At 35.6% G+C, this 13,613-nt stretch overlaps 1 non-coding gene across 1 annotated transcript; it reads left to right on the top strand.

Annotated features, from left to right (window-relative positions):
• The first annotated feature begins 5,825 nt into the window (after window positions 1-5,825).
• On the top strand, window positions 5,826-5,930 carry LOC120362167 (U6 spliceosomal RNA). The gene has a single exon (XR_005578146.1). It is a non-coding gene; the product is annotated as a U6 spliceosomal RNA (small nuclear RNA).
• The last annotated feature ends 7,683 nt before the right edge of the window (window positions 5,931-13,613 follow it).

Below are 13,613 nucleotides of genomic sequence, written 5' to 3'. Positions count from 1 at the left end.
AAATACTCATTTTTTATAGGTCTTCTGCCATTAAATTGTTAACAAGATTCCACTCCTTAGATATTACTAAAGCTCTGTTTGTTGTCATTTTAGGATCCAAATTTATATCTGAGTCCATCATGTGCTTAAAACAAACTTCTGAAATTTGTCTTCCTGAAAACTTCCTAATTAATTACAGAAGGATTAAATACTTTTGTTTATTCTATCTAGTGTGGAACGCAATTCAAATTTCTTATTCCCAACTATAAAATGCTTTTTCTATTATTCCAAGGTTATTTCTTAAATATGGATTATTTTATTGTGTGTTATGTATTGGTTAATGAATAGATATACATATACATAAATGTATGTATGTATTGTATTATCATATGATGAATTTATATATATATAAATATATATACACATTGATAATATATGATAATACTTATCTTAATGAAAGAAAGACATTACTCCCAGTAAAATCATTTAGAGTACCTATGAGCAGGAGGGAGCAATATGAGATGGATCCTAACACAAGGCCTATATGTATGTTTTCGTTACTTGTTTCCAGGTAATTAAGTCTATGTGACCACTAGGGAGGAGCAACCCCTTCTACTTGGCCAACACAGTTCATGAGGCAGATGACTTTACTGAATAGATCAATAGCCTACAGTTCAAATGGTTATGTTTTAACTATCTGTGGTGTCCAGACTGAGTATAACTTGCAGGGGAATTGGCACTTGTCTTCGATGATTTTAGGTTAGGATACCTTTGCTTCAAAATGGAAAAATTTAGCTGAAATAAATGTGTATCACTTGTGAAAATTAGAAAGATATGGGGAAAAGATCTATTCAGAAAGAAAATTTTAAATAAAAATTAATAAACTGGAAAAAACTTTAAGACAGATTTCTTTTAATAGCCCTATACATTTTAATTATATTGAAAAAAATATTTTAAGTGTATTTTTATTGCCTTTAAATTAGAGGTAGGCAGAAACAGCCTCAGTAACTTTCTGGTTCCACTTTTTAGATATTTTTCCAACATATTTTCATATTTTAGACCTAAACAGTGCTATTTTCATGAAACCAAGCAAATAAGTAAATAAATAAAAGAAACAAATAACTAAATTTGGGGGAAGCACTGAACTCTATACCCTAGCTTGCCTTGAGGTAAATTTTGGTTTTTAACTGTTAATTTTAGTTCCTTTATCTGCTGACCTAGGATAGAGATATAATGGAGGAGAGCTGGACCATTTTTAAGAGATTTTTCTTTCCTTAAAATTGCTACTGGGGCTGTGAATGGAAAAAGAGGGCAACTGCAAATGGGCATGAAAGAGCTTTTTGGGCAATGAATATCTTTTAAAACTAGATTGTGGTAATGGTTGCACAATTTTGTAAATTTACTAAAAATTATTGAATTGTACACTTAAAATGGATGAATTTTATGGTATGTAAATTACACTTAATTTAAGCTATTATACATATACATACATAAATAAAATAATAAGTGACCTTCATACAAAGCCAAAAAGTTGTTTTATTGGAGCTTATATGGATTAAATATCTGTTAATGAATGAGATGCATAGCATACTTTGTTAAATATTTTCTGTATTACTTTATTAAGAACATAATTAAAACTAAGCAGGAGAACAAAACTTATTTTAATAAATATTCAGTATTAAATTATCACTGTTTCAGATTTATTTACATGCATCTCTTTTCTACCTGGAGTAGAGTCTTCCTTTTACAAGATACCATGAAGGACCAAAGAAAAGTAAAATTTTCATCTTCAAAATGAGCTTTCATCAAAGAAAAAGGTAAGCCTCACATTTCCTTTATTTAAAATTTTAATTCTCTATGTAATGGGAAAAATCACTTCTTTCATCAACAAGGAGAAAGAATAAATGAATAGAATAAAAAAAAATCTTGGTTTCCTAACAGCTTAAATCAGTTTTAGGGGCCAATATTTCATCTTTTCTCTTTCTTCCTATAGTTACACACACATATAAATACTATTTGGTTAAACTTTCAAAATATGCTTAGTAGATTTTAGAGCCATGGTTCAAACCAATTTGTATCTAGAGCCCACATGCACCTCACTGCACTGTGATCTCTGATACACACACAGGTATGTGTGTAGAACAGAGAAGTAGTCTTCAAGATGAAACCCTAGGATTGTTTTTCCTGATCAAATCTACTGAGGCAGGAAGATGGCTCTAAGGAAGAAATTAATGGTGGTAATGTGTGAAGAGGGGTACAAAGAACAGTGGCACGGGTATGACATAAAGTTTTCTATGTAAGAATCCTGTTTATTTCATGAGCTAGAGACAGTACATACTCAAGTGTTGTGGTCAGGGTAGGAATATAAGGTTTTCATATTGGGGATAATGGTAAATGAACTCAACTCCAAGGTGGGAATCCTCTCTCAGATTCTAACTATTCTCACTCTTTCAAAAGGTCAGGGATTATACACATTTTTCCTTTCAGACACAGAGAAAAGAAGATCAGAAATGGTTTAAATACAGATATTTAATTTTCAAGATAAGCCATTTGAAGTAAGCAAATTGAAGTCACGTATATCTTTCTATGTCTTGGAATTACATGGATCTATATATTAGCTAGTAATAGCAGAGCTAGTTAGAGAGAGAGAAATATGGCTGATTAATATTAAAGCAAAAATGAGGGCCTTTAGTCACTTCCAGAGCAATAATAAATGAATAAATCTTTTTTTGCAATTAAAATTTAAGCTGTAAAATAAGAAAATAGCCATTGTAACATAGAGATCATTAATATGTGAATAGCATGGATCGTGGAAGATCAGTTAATGTGAAAAGCAAACAAACAAACAAACAAAACAGATGAACAACCTGAAAGAGAGCTCAAGCTAGGGAAAACAGAAATACTTATTTTAGCTGCAGATGGCTCACTAAATCCCCTAGTGAGGAGGAGAATTTAGTAATTAAAACCTGAATTGTTATCATTTTGCTTATATTGTCTAAGTAATAAAGCTTATAGAGTCTCCATACTATAAATTCTAAACCTGTGATTCTATATCTCATTTTGTGGCCTTATGAAATTCTGGCAACATGGTATATAGTAAGAAAAGGACAGACTTGGGAGTAAAGAAGACAAGTGCTGTCTTCTGAGCTCTGCCTCTCACTAGCCATTGTCCCTGAGTGATTTACTTATTTATTCCTCATCTAAAAATAAAGATAATAGACCAGGCATGGTGACTCACACCAGTAATCCCAGCATTTTGGAAGCCTGAGTCCAAAGGATTGCTGGAGGCCAGGAGTTTGAGACCAAGCCAAGCAACATAGCAAAACCCCATATTTACAAAAAATCAAAAAATTAACCAGTCATGATGGTGCACACCTGTAGTCCCAGCTACTCAGGAGCCTGAGGCAGGAGGATCATGTGAGGCCAGGAGGTCAAGGCTGTAGTGAATCATGATTGTGCTACTGGACTCCAGTCAGAGTGACAGAAAGAGACCTTTTCTCTAAAAATAACATAAGATAAAATATTAATAAAATAAAGTAAAGATACAGATAACATTATCTATGCTGGTAGCTACAGATCATCTGTAGAGGAGTGGCAAGAGAATAGCAATCTTTCTAGTAAGGGATGAAGAGATTCGTCTTGAATTAGCATTAGCAAAGGGAATGATTTTTACTTAAATATATTTGAAGTGATGGAAATTATAGGGAAGTTAAAAATCACCCCATACTCAAGTTACTCATTGCCACCACCTTGAAACACAAGGTTAGCCAGAAGAATTTTCGGGTACCCTATCCTTCAAACTGACTAGACACTTAGCTTTCTTCACTGTAACCTTCCTGTGAGTTCGTATTTTGCATAGGTTGATATTAGAATAAAAATTCTGATACCTGGAGAAAAAGGAAAGTCAGGTATGCTATACATCTGAAAGGCTAGAGTGGGGAGACCTGTTTAACCTTCTTGGCCACGTACAGCAAATACATCAATTATTAGGGGCATGCTGAATTACAGAAGAGGACAAAGAGGTTCCCAATATCTGAATAAACTCTTCCCTCCTCCTTTCTTTTCCATTGACAGTGAATTTATGAAAATAACCACACCAGTACATCACCATTGTAGAAAATGAGAAGACTAAAGAGTGCAAAGGAGAAAAGAACACTCATAGATAATCCCACTATATACATATAATCACCATTAATATTTCATTCAGCAATTTCTGGGAATGCCTACTGCATACAGTCTACTCTGCTGGCAGTATGAATACAGAAATGACTAATACATACTATCTGTCCTCAAAGCAGGGCAGAAAAAAGGGATTTAGCCAGCCTTATGTGATGTACAGATTCAGAATTCATCTTATATTCTTCATGCTGGTTTAAGTCTTTTGTATAAAGCTTAATATTAACATTGTATGATAGGAGAACACTTCTGCCTGGTCTTTCTGCTCTTCCAAGAGATACCCGTTAGGAAAGTGAAAGCACATGACCTAACCAGGGCACCTCAGGAGGTGGGTTGTCTGAGGTGAAGGTTACTGTGAACACCTTTGCCCTGCCCCACAAGCCTGGTACATCTCATCTGGGTTCATCTTTTAAGATGTCAAAGTACTTGGCAATGTGGCAATGTTTTACAGTATTTTCCACTAAAAGTGTGTCATGTAAATCAATCATGGCTTCAATTTTCCTGTCAGACTTCAGTAACCTTAAACTGAAGCTTTTAGAATTAATCAAAAGAGTAATTCAATTTAATTTTTCATGAGACAGTAACAGTATGGGACTTATCTTCAACTGTCTGAATTATAAACATTTGTTAATAAATGTTGTTTAATAAATTTTTATGGAAAGAGTTTAAAAGATGGGTTTTTTAAAGTCTAGTCTTATTTTTGGCATAAATAGCCAGCTGCTTTCTTTTTCCACCTGAAGGTGAAGAGAATTGCACCTCTCTTCAATGGAAAATCAGTATCTTCAATTGAATAGATAATTTATTGGGTTGTATTTAAAGACGATCTGCCTACTTAAACTGTTAATCTCATGGGAATGGGCACAGATCTCTATAGCCCAGTGTCTAGCATATTCTAGGTGCTCAATAATTATTTGGTAAATAAATAAATATCTGTGTATAAGAGCAAGGGAGCTAGGCAGAAGGTTTGTCTTGATTAGTCATTGCCGTGTAAACAGAAGAAAAATAGGAAATAAAGCTGTAATCTTCCAGGAAGTCTCAAAAAATAGTCTTATCATTTAGCCAGCCATTACAAGCTCATTGATAATATCTTATAATATTAGAAACTAAACAGGAGAAGCAATATTTTTCTTTACCACTCCTTCCTTTATTTTATAAACCACTTTATTGAGGAATAATTGGCATATAAAAGCTGTGCATATTTAATATATACATCTTGATGAGTTTGGGGGTAAGTATCTACCCAGGAAACCATCAATAGCATCAAGGCTGCAGACATATCTATCACCTTCCAAAGTCTTCTACCCCACCTTGATTATTATTGCTGTTCTGTTTTGATAAAAACATTTAAGACAAGTTCTACCCTCTTAGAAAATTGTGACTATACAATTCAGTATTCTTAGCTATAGGCACTATGCTGTTCCGGGTGTATAGTATATCTCCAGAACTTATTTATCACAAAATTTTCCGATTTCCATGCAAAACACACAAAAAGTTAAAAATTCTCGAAGCTGCCCATCCTACATTCTTGATATATCCCTGGGGAAAATTCATTCATGTATTCATCTAACTACCTATGCATGCAGTCCACATATATTTGTAAAGCAGCTATTCTCTGCCACAACTTTGACGAGGCATTGGGAATACACAGACCAATAAGAAGCAGTTAGTCGTGCTCGCTTCGGCAGCACATTACTAAAATTGGAACGACATGGAGAAGATTAGCAGGGCCCCTGTTAAAAATAAAAAAAAAAGAAAGAAAAAAGAAGCATTAGTCTGTCTTCAAAGAGCTCACAGTCTAATGGGAAAGAAGGACATAAAGAGATAGTTAAAACACCACCAGTTACAGAAATAACTACTGTTATTGCAGGCACATAGGGGAAGGGCTGGCATGAACTTGGGGAGCAAGAAAAAAAATTATGAGAAGGCTTCCTGGAGGAGTTATGCCTGAGCTTAACTTTAAAGGGTGAGTAGGATGAAGCTACAAGTTGGGAGAACTCAGGGCCTTCCTATGCAGAGAAAATCACACAAGTAGTGCAATGTGAGTAGAGAACATGTGAGTGTTACCAGGGAGCCCAGAGATACAAGGCCAGGGAGGTGACAGAAGCTGGATTGTGAAGGAACTTGTTAATTAAAAATTTTTTGAAAACATCAGTTTTAATAGCTACATAATATTCTATCATATCAGTCAACCATAATCCCTGTACTTGTTTTCCTAATATTTAACATTTAGATCATTTGTTTTTTACTTATTAAAGTAAAATATTAAGTATTTGTGATAATAATTATTGTGCACAAATCCTTGTCTACATTCTTATTTACTTAAGAAAAATATATTAATGAAATGACTTCAGTTGCAACTAACACAAAAACCGACTCAAAGGGAATTAAAGAATAAAGGACATTTACTGGATCCTATTCCTGAAAATACAGGGTAGGAAAGATTTCAGTGCTGGTCTATCCATCAGCTCAATGATGTCAACAAATGCCTAATTTCTCTCTGTCTCTCTCCCCTGCAACCTCAGAGTAAGCTTCCTCTAAAGGCTAGTTCCCTTGGGGTTATGCAGTAGCTGCCAGCAGCAATCACAACTGTGTGATTTCTCAACTTTGTCCAATGGGAGAGTCAAACAACTGTTAAACAGGAGGCTGCAATTGCTCATCCATGCTGAGTCAGTTCCAGAGACCACGCAATGCCACACACTGATCAAAGGCTCAGGTTGGGATATCTAAGCCAGTATAGGTTTCTGTTTCATCAATTTTATGTTCCAATAGATAATTTAAAAATATGAATACATAATTTCTAAGTAGGAAATAAAAAAAGATAGCAAATATTGAAAGAAAACATTTTATCATAACAAACTGAGGATTTTCCCATGGTTTCTTTGTTTATAAACAAGCCAACAATAAAGGAATGCTGTTTTCCTTAAAGTTTGATAGAAATTTTCTGAGATCCTCCCTGATCTTTGTACCATAAAACTGTTTTTAAAATGCTCACCATGATAATTAAAATAATACAAATAAACAGTGAATGTTTTCCTCCCCCAAGGAAGATATATATTTTGGGGACATTTTTCTAGAATACATAATATATGTATTTTTATGAAAAAATGGCACAATACCTTATGTATGTTATATAATTTTCTTTTTTAACTTAAAATATTTCACTTCATGGTAACATAACATTTTATTGTCAGTTCATACAGAATTACCTCATTCTTTTTAACAGCAACATATTCCATTACATGCATCCATAATTTCTTTAGCTAGTCCCCTTTTGATAGACTTTTAGGTTATCTAAAAGCATAATGAGGTACCTAGAAGAGGCAATTTCAAAATTTAGTCTAGGTTTTTATACAGTTAAAGAAGATAATTATATACATATTTAATATTACATAATTTATTTTATTGAATAAGTCAGTCTAGAGCCAATGTACTGCTACAGGAAAGCAGTGTCTGACAGAGAGCATCATGGAAAAAAGGGTAACATCCACTCTTATGAAAAAGGAGTGGGGTATGTTTTCCAAAAGGGAGGTAGAGATAGATGTCAGTATTAAACGTCTGGCATGAGAAAAAGTCTTCATTATTCACCAAAAATAATGAATTAGTATGGGGATTATATATATTGAGTTACATTTTAGTATTATTATCATACATACAACATGTTTAAGTATTGTTTGACAATTATTTTACTTATTTGTACACAGGTTCCTAATTACTGCGTGCATCAGGAATTATGTCAACAATTGCCTATTTCTCTTATTCAGTAAGGGAGTCAAAATAGTCATTGTACTCAGCTGCCTCTGTGTTAGCCCTCACAACTTTACTTACTATAAACATTATGAAGACAATCACCCTTATAAAATTGCTAAAACCAGTAATTTATTTCCCCCTAAAAAATAGTCTACCATCATTTACCTTCTCCAAACCTGTTTTCAGAGACTCAAAGCAGTAGCAACATTAACTGACCTAGACTTTTATTAAATTTCTCTTGCCTGCCACACCTCTGATGGTATGAGCGTATGCATGAACCAGAAGTAAACTGATCTTAAGAAAAAGGTAAAGAAACAGAAACCTAAATATCAGTGCCTGGATGAAGAAAATGTTATCAATTAGAGAGGTGTTAGTTCATGGTGTAAAGAAAGATTGCAGAGTTATTGTATACATCTCGTTATATTTTTTAATAGCAATGGAATATAATTGAATAAATATCCCCACAAGTATGAATATGCTATTTTTTGCAGCATACCTTATCAGACAAAGTACTAAACCCCAAGTTTCATTGAAACATTTGGCATGTTGTCCTAATTTTAAGATTTGCTTGTTCTTTGCAGGTAGAACTAGATGAAGGGTACAAGTATGAATGAAATGTTTAACTTTTCACAATTTCTTTGAAACAATGCAAGTGTGTTAAATATTCTGCAAATCCCTAGCTATGCAGCACTACACCTCCCTCAATTCATATTCCTTTTTGTGCTTCAAAGACTTGTTTAGGTCATTCTTCTAATTATGTTTCTATTTTAGAATTGCTTATCCTACGACAGTATTATGAGTGGTTATCACATTCTAAAATGCCAGATACTTTTTAATTGTAATGACGCCTACTTTTTTATCGAAACTATTCATATTTTATTACTGTAAACAACTTTGATCATAATGATGCCATTCAAAAGAGCTGATCAAGCTGAGAAAAATGACACTACAGTCGTAAAGGCACTCTATATGTAGCTATTAACATTTTATAGTGTATATAAGGAAAACTGTTTTAAGTTGCAACCATAGACAAATAAAATTAATTTTAAACACAAGGCTATGTTTTTAAGATTGGAATAGTCTACTTAAATAATTATTGCCAACAGATACTTTTACATTTCAACACATGACCTTCAGTACAAAAAACAACATATACTGAATTTGGCATTAGAGAAATTCAAATCACCTTACTTTGCCAGGGTAGAAAACAAGGTCTTTCATTCCTAGAAACAAGTAAGAAAGAAACACACCATAATCCCACTTCAAAGCTATTCTCTGGTTACATTCCAGAAGGGACAAGGTTATATATGAGGAGTTTTAAGAGGCACATTCTTACGATACTACTAGGATGTAACACTCTCTTTAAATGGAATCAAAGACACTTACCGTGTCCCTACTATGTATGTGATGTGTTGCAAAGTATGGCAGAGAACGTGGCCTGTGACATAAGGATGCCTATAATCAAGTTGAGGAGAGATGAGATAAATGCATGAACAATTAAAGACTAGAATCTCAGTTCTACAAATATTTAAATAACAGTGTGACAACAATAGAAGCAATACAAGCCCATGTGTACATATAATGGCCAAGAAAACCAGAGAGAAAGATCCACTACTGAAATTCAGTGGGATAGTTTTAGATTGGGGTGGTGAAATAACTTTTTATGAAGGAATTCTTTAGCTGGGTCTTGAAAGACAGGTAATAATAACATTTCATGTTTGTTTAATGTTTTGTAGGGTGTTGGAAAGTATTTCAAGCTGTAGGACAAACATAATTTAAGTTGTGGTAGTATCGATTTTACCTAGGATATTTAAAAACATACAAAATAAACAAGGATTGACTATTACTATTTATTATTTAAGCCATCAATAACAGTGACTAAAATTGTGAATCACTCTTGTCTTGGCAATGACTAAGTGTTATACATACATGTTATCGTTTATAATGGAATCTGTCATTTATAATGAAATTGAAACTAATTTTCACAGACAATGGGCTTAAGAAATTTTCTAGGTTGCTGTAAAATATATTTTCTCTTTCTTAGGATATCTTTTGCTCAGGAAGCATGGCTAGTCAGGTGGATTCACTGACATTATTTGCTTTGATTCCCATGACAATCTCTGTGTGAGAAGCATAGGGTTTAAAGATGAACAAAGTAAAGCTCAATGTCTTAGTGGCTAACCTTAATGTCTTAAGGTTCATTCAGGTAGGAGATGTCTAATGAATGATTCCAAGTACAGTGCTTTTTCTCTAATGCAAATGAACTTAGGGCCAGCTAGTTGATACGGTGGATTGCAGTGGGACTAGGAGTGAAACAGTAGGTGGAGATCACAGTGAACTAGACAATATCCTCCTAAAGGCACATAGATTCAAAAAAGAAGTTTTAAGCACTGGAGAGCAGGATGGGGTGGGGTCAAGGGGAACTTTGAGCTTTATTTAAATTGTTTGTTATAAATTTACAGATGGAAGAGTCTTCAAGATGGCTAACTAAAAGCATCCAGCTTTCATCTCCTCCATAAAGAACCAAAATAGCAAGTAGATAATCATACTTCAAATAGAGCATCTAAGAGAGAACACTAGAATTCAATAGAGAAATGACAAGAAAGACCTGAGGCATGGAAGGAGAAGGAAGTGAGGCAGCCAATTAGCCCAGGATCATCTGAGAGTCCAAAGATAATCCCCAGTGTGGAGAAAGGGTAAGCAATATCATAGATTCCTGCAAGCCTAGCCATGGGAGAGCCCCATGGTCTTTTTGGGCCCTGAGACCAGCATAAGGAGCTGCCTGGGGACCATGAACAGCATTTCTCCAGAGAGGGAGCTCACACAGGGGTCCACCCCTCCCCAAGCCCTAAGCAGCTGCAGCATGGTGCCATTTTGAGAGGCCAGCCCCCACCAGACTGTAACCTGCTATGAGACCCAATAGCCCCTGCATCTCCATATCCCTGGAGCTTCACTGATATTTCCTCTTGTCTTCCTGGAAGGCCATAGTGGCACAATGCTAGTTTTATCTAGCAGAGCAGCAGGATTCCTAGCTAGCTGCTAGGAATGTTGTGCATCCCAATGAAAGCGTGGTGCCATGCACTGAGAGGCTGTCTCTGGGACAAAGGGAACCAAAACATGTGTTCCTCAGAGACTGAAACCTGCCTGCCTGAAGCCACTGCCACTAGTAGCAATCTTCTTCCAACAGCAGAGGCTGCTACGTTCTTGCACACTCCCTGAGAATAGACTCTCCTTGCTCACAGCCACTACTACTGCTGTTACCAAGGACAGAAGCATATGCCTCTAGTAGTGACACCCCTGCCCCTGCCACCAGCAGCAGGGCCTTGCATACTTGCACCTGCCCAAGGGCTGGCTGTCCCACCCCTCTGCCACCAGTGCTACCATCACATAATCACTCTGCTGGGGACCTGGGATCACTCTGGCCTGCCCACAACAGCCTGCACACCACCAGGGGGCCTGAGGACAAGCCTGTCTGGCCAGACACCATCTAATCCTAGTGCCCAAGCATGCTACCCAGGAGCCTGGGGAATCACCATTCTCCATTGGCCACCATCGACATCTGAGCACTCCTCCCAGGATAGGCCCACCCAGCATGTCACTAACATAGCCAGCACCACCTGGGATCCTGGGGACTGGCTGCCTAGCCCATTGCAGCCAATACTAAACCAGCATGTGCCACTTGGGAGCCCAAGGTTTGTCCCATCACTGCTACTACCCACTGCCCAGGGGCTCAAGGAGCACCCCCCCCATCCACTTGACCCACTGTTACCCACTGTCAGCACCCAAACAAGCTGCTTGGAAGCCCAATAATTGGACTGCTAGAAACTGCTTACAACAGTGCCTCTGTATACTGCCTGGGAACCCAAAACCAGGCACAGTTGGCCTGCTACTTCTACCACTGGGGCCTGACATTCACATCCTTAGAAAATCCTCACCACAGCCTCCATTAATAATCACATCCTAAGTCACTAAGGAAGTCGCAGATAGCACTGAAGCTATTTACAGTGAAGAAATAGCATGGAGACTATACTACTGCATGCACCCAGAATCAAAACCTTCCCAAATGAGAGCCAATCCAACAAGTGGTAAGAAGCAACTGTTATACCATACACACAGATATAAACATTAGGACACAAGAAAATGGAAAAACAATGAAATATAACACATCCAAGAGATCAAAATAATTATCTAGCAATAGATTTCAATGAAAAGGAAATTTATGAGATCCTAGAAACGGAATTCAAAATAATGATATTTAAGAAGGTGAGTGAGATACAAGAGAAGATAGTCAAGTAATACAAAGAAATCAGAAAAGCAATTCAAGATAAGAATTAAAAATTCACCAAAGAGATACATACCATAAAAAAAAGAATCCAACAGAAATCATGCAACTGAAAAATTAAAAATATATTTGAAAGTTTCAACAATAGATTAGATCAAACAAGAGAAAAAATTCAGGACTTGAAGTCTTTTAAAATAACCCAGTCAGAAAAAAAATAAAGAAAAATTAAAAAGAAGGAACAAAGCCTACATTACATATGGAACACCATAAGGTAACTATTTAAATTTTGGGTATTTGGGAGGGTTAAAAGGCCAAAGACATAGAATGCCAATTTAAAATAATAGCTGAAAACTTCCCAAGTATAGCAAGACATTTAGACATCCAGTTGTAGGAAACTCAGAGAATTCCAAATAGATGCAACTCAAAATGCATGGCACATTGCATTCAAACTGTCAAAAGTCAAGGGCAAAAAGAGAATTCTCAAAACAGAAAAGAGAAAAGCACGTAGTTAAATATAAGAAACTACCCACCTTCCATATCAGACTACAGATTTCTCAGCAGAAATGTAATAGGCAGGAGAAAATAGGGTGATATATCCTAAGTGATAAAAGAAATTTGCTGCAAGCCAAGAATTCTATGCTCAGCAAAGTTATCCTGCATAAATGAAGGAAAAAATAAAGTATTTCCCAGGCAAGCAAAAACTGAGGGAAACCATCACCATTAGACCAGAACTACAAGAAATGCTTAAAGAAGTCTCACACCTGAAAGCAAAAGGATAACTACCATCATGAAAATATAAAATTCACTGGTAGAGCAAACACACAAATGAGGAAGAGAAAAAACTCAAACGTTCTTACTACAAAAAAAAACACCAAACCATAATGATAAACAATAAGAGAGAAAAGAAGGGAATGCAAAACAATCAGAAAACAATGAACAAAATGACAAGAATAAGTTCCCATATGTCAATAAAAACTTGAATGTAAACAGATTAAATTTTACAGTTAAAAGATACAGACTTGCTGAATTAGCCAGGCATGGTGGCATGCACCTTTGGAGGCCAAGGAGGGAGGATCAGTTGAGCCATGGAGTTCAAGATTGTAGTGAGCTATCATTGCACCATTGCAGTCTAGCCTGGGCAACAAAGAGAGACCATGTCTCAATAATAATAATAATAATAAATCTAGATTGGAGGAATGGATAAAGAAAAATATGGCCACTATATGTTGCCCACAGGAAACTCATTTTATCTGTAAAGACACATATAAACAGAAAATAAGGGATAAAAATAAAGATATTCCATGGAAATAGAAACTAAAAGTAAGCAGTAGTTATATAAAACAGTTTTATAAAAACAGAAAAAATAAACAAAAACGGTCATTATATATTGATAAAGGAATCAATTCATCAAGAAGATATAGTGATTCCA

This window comes from Saimiri boliviensis, chromosome 1, assembly GCF_048565385.1.
Source record: "Saimiri boliviensis isolate mSaiBol1 chromosome 1, mSaiBol1.pri, whole genome shotgun sequence".
NCBI lineage: Eukaryota > Metazoa > Chordata > Mammalia > Primates > Cebidae > Saimiri > Saimiri boliviensis.
The sequence above is the reverse complement of the archived record's forward strand: the minus strand, read 5'-3'. Positions and strand labels throughout refer to the sequence as shown.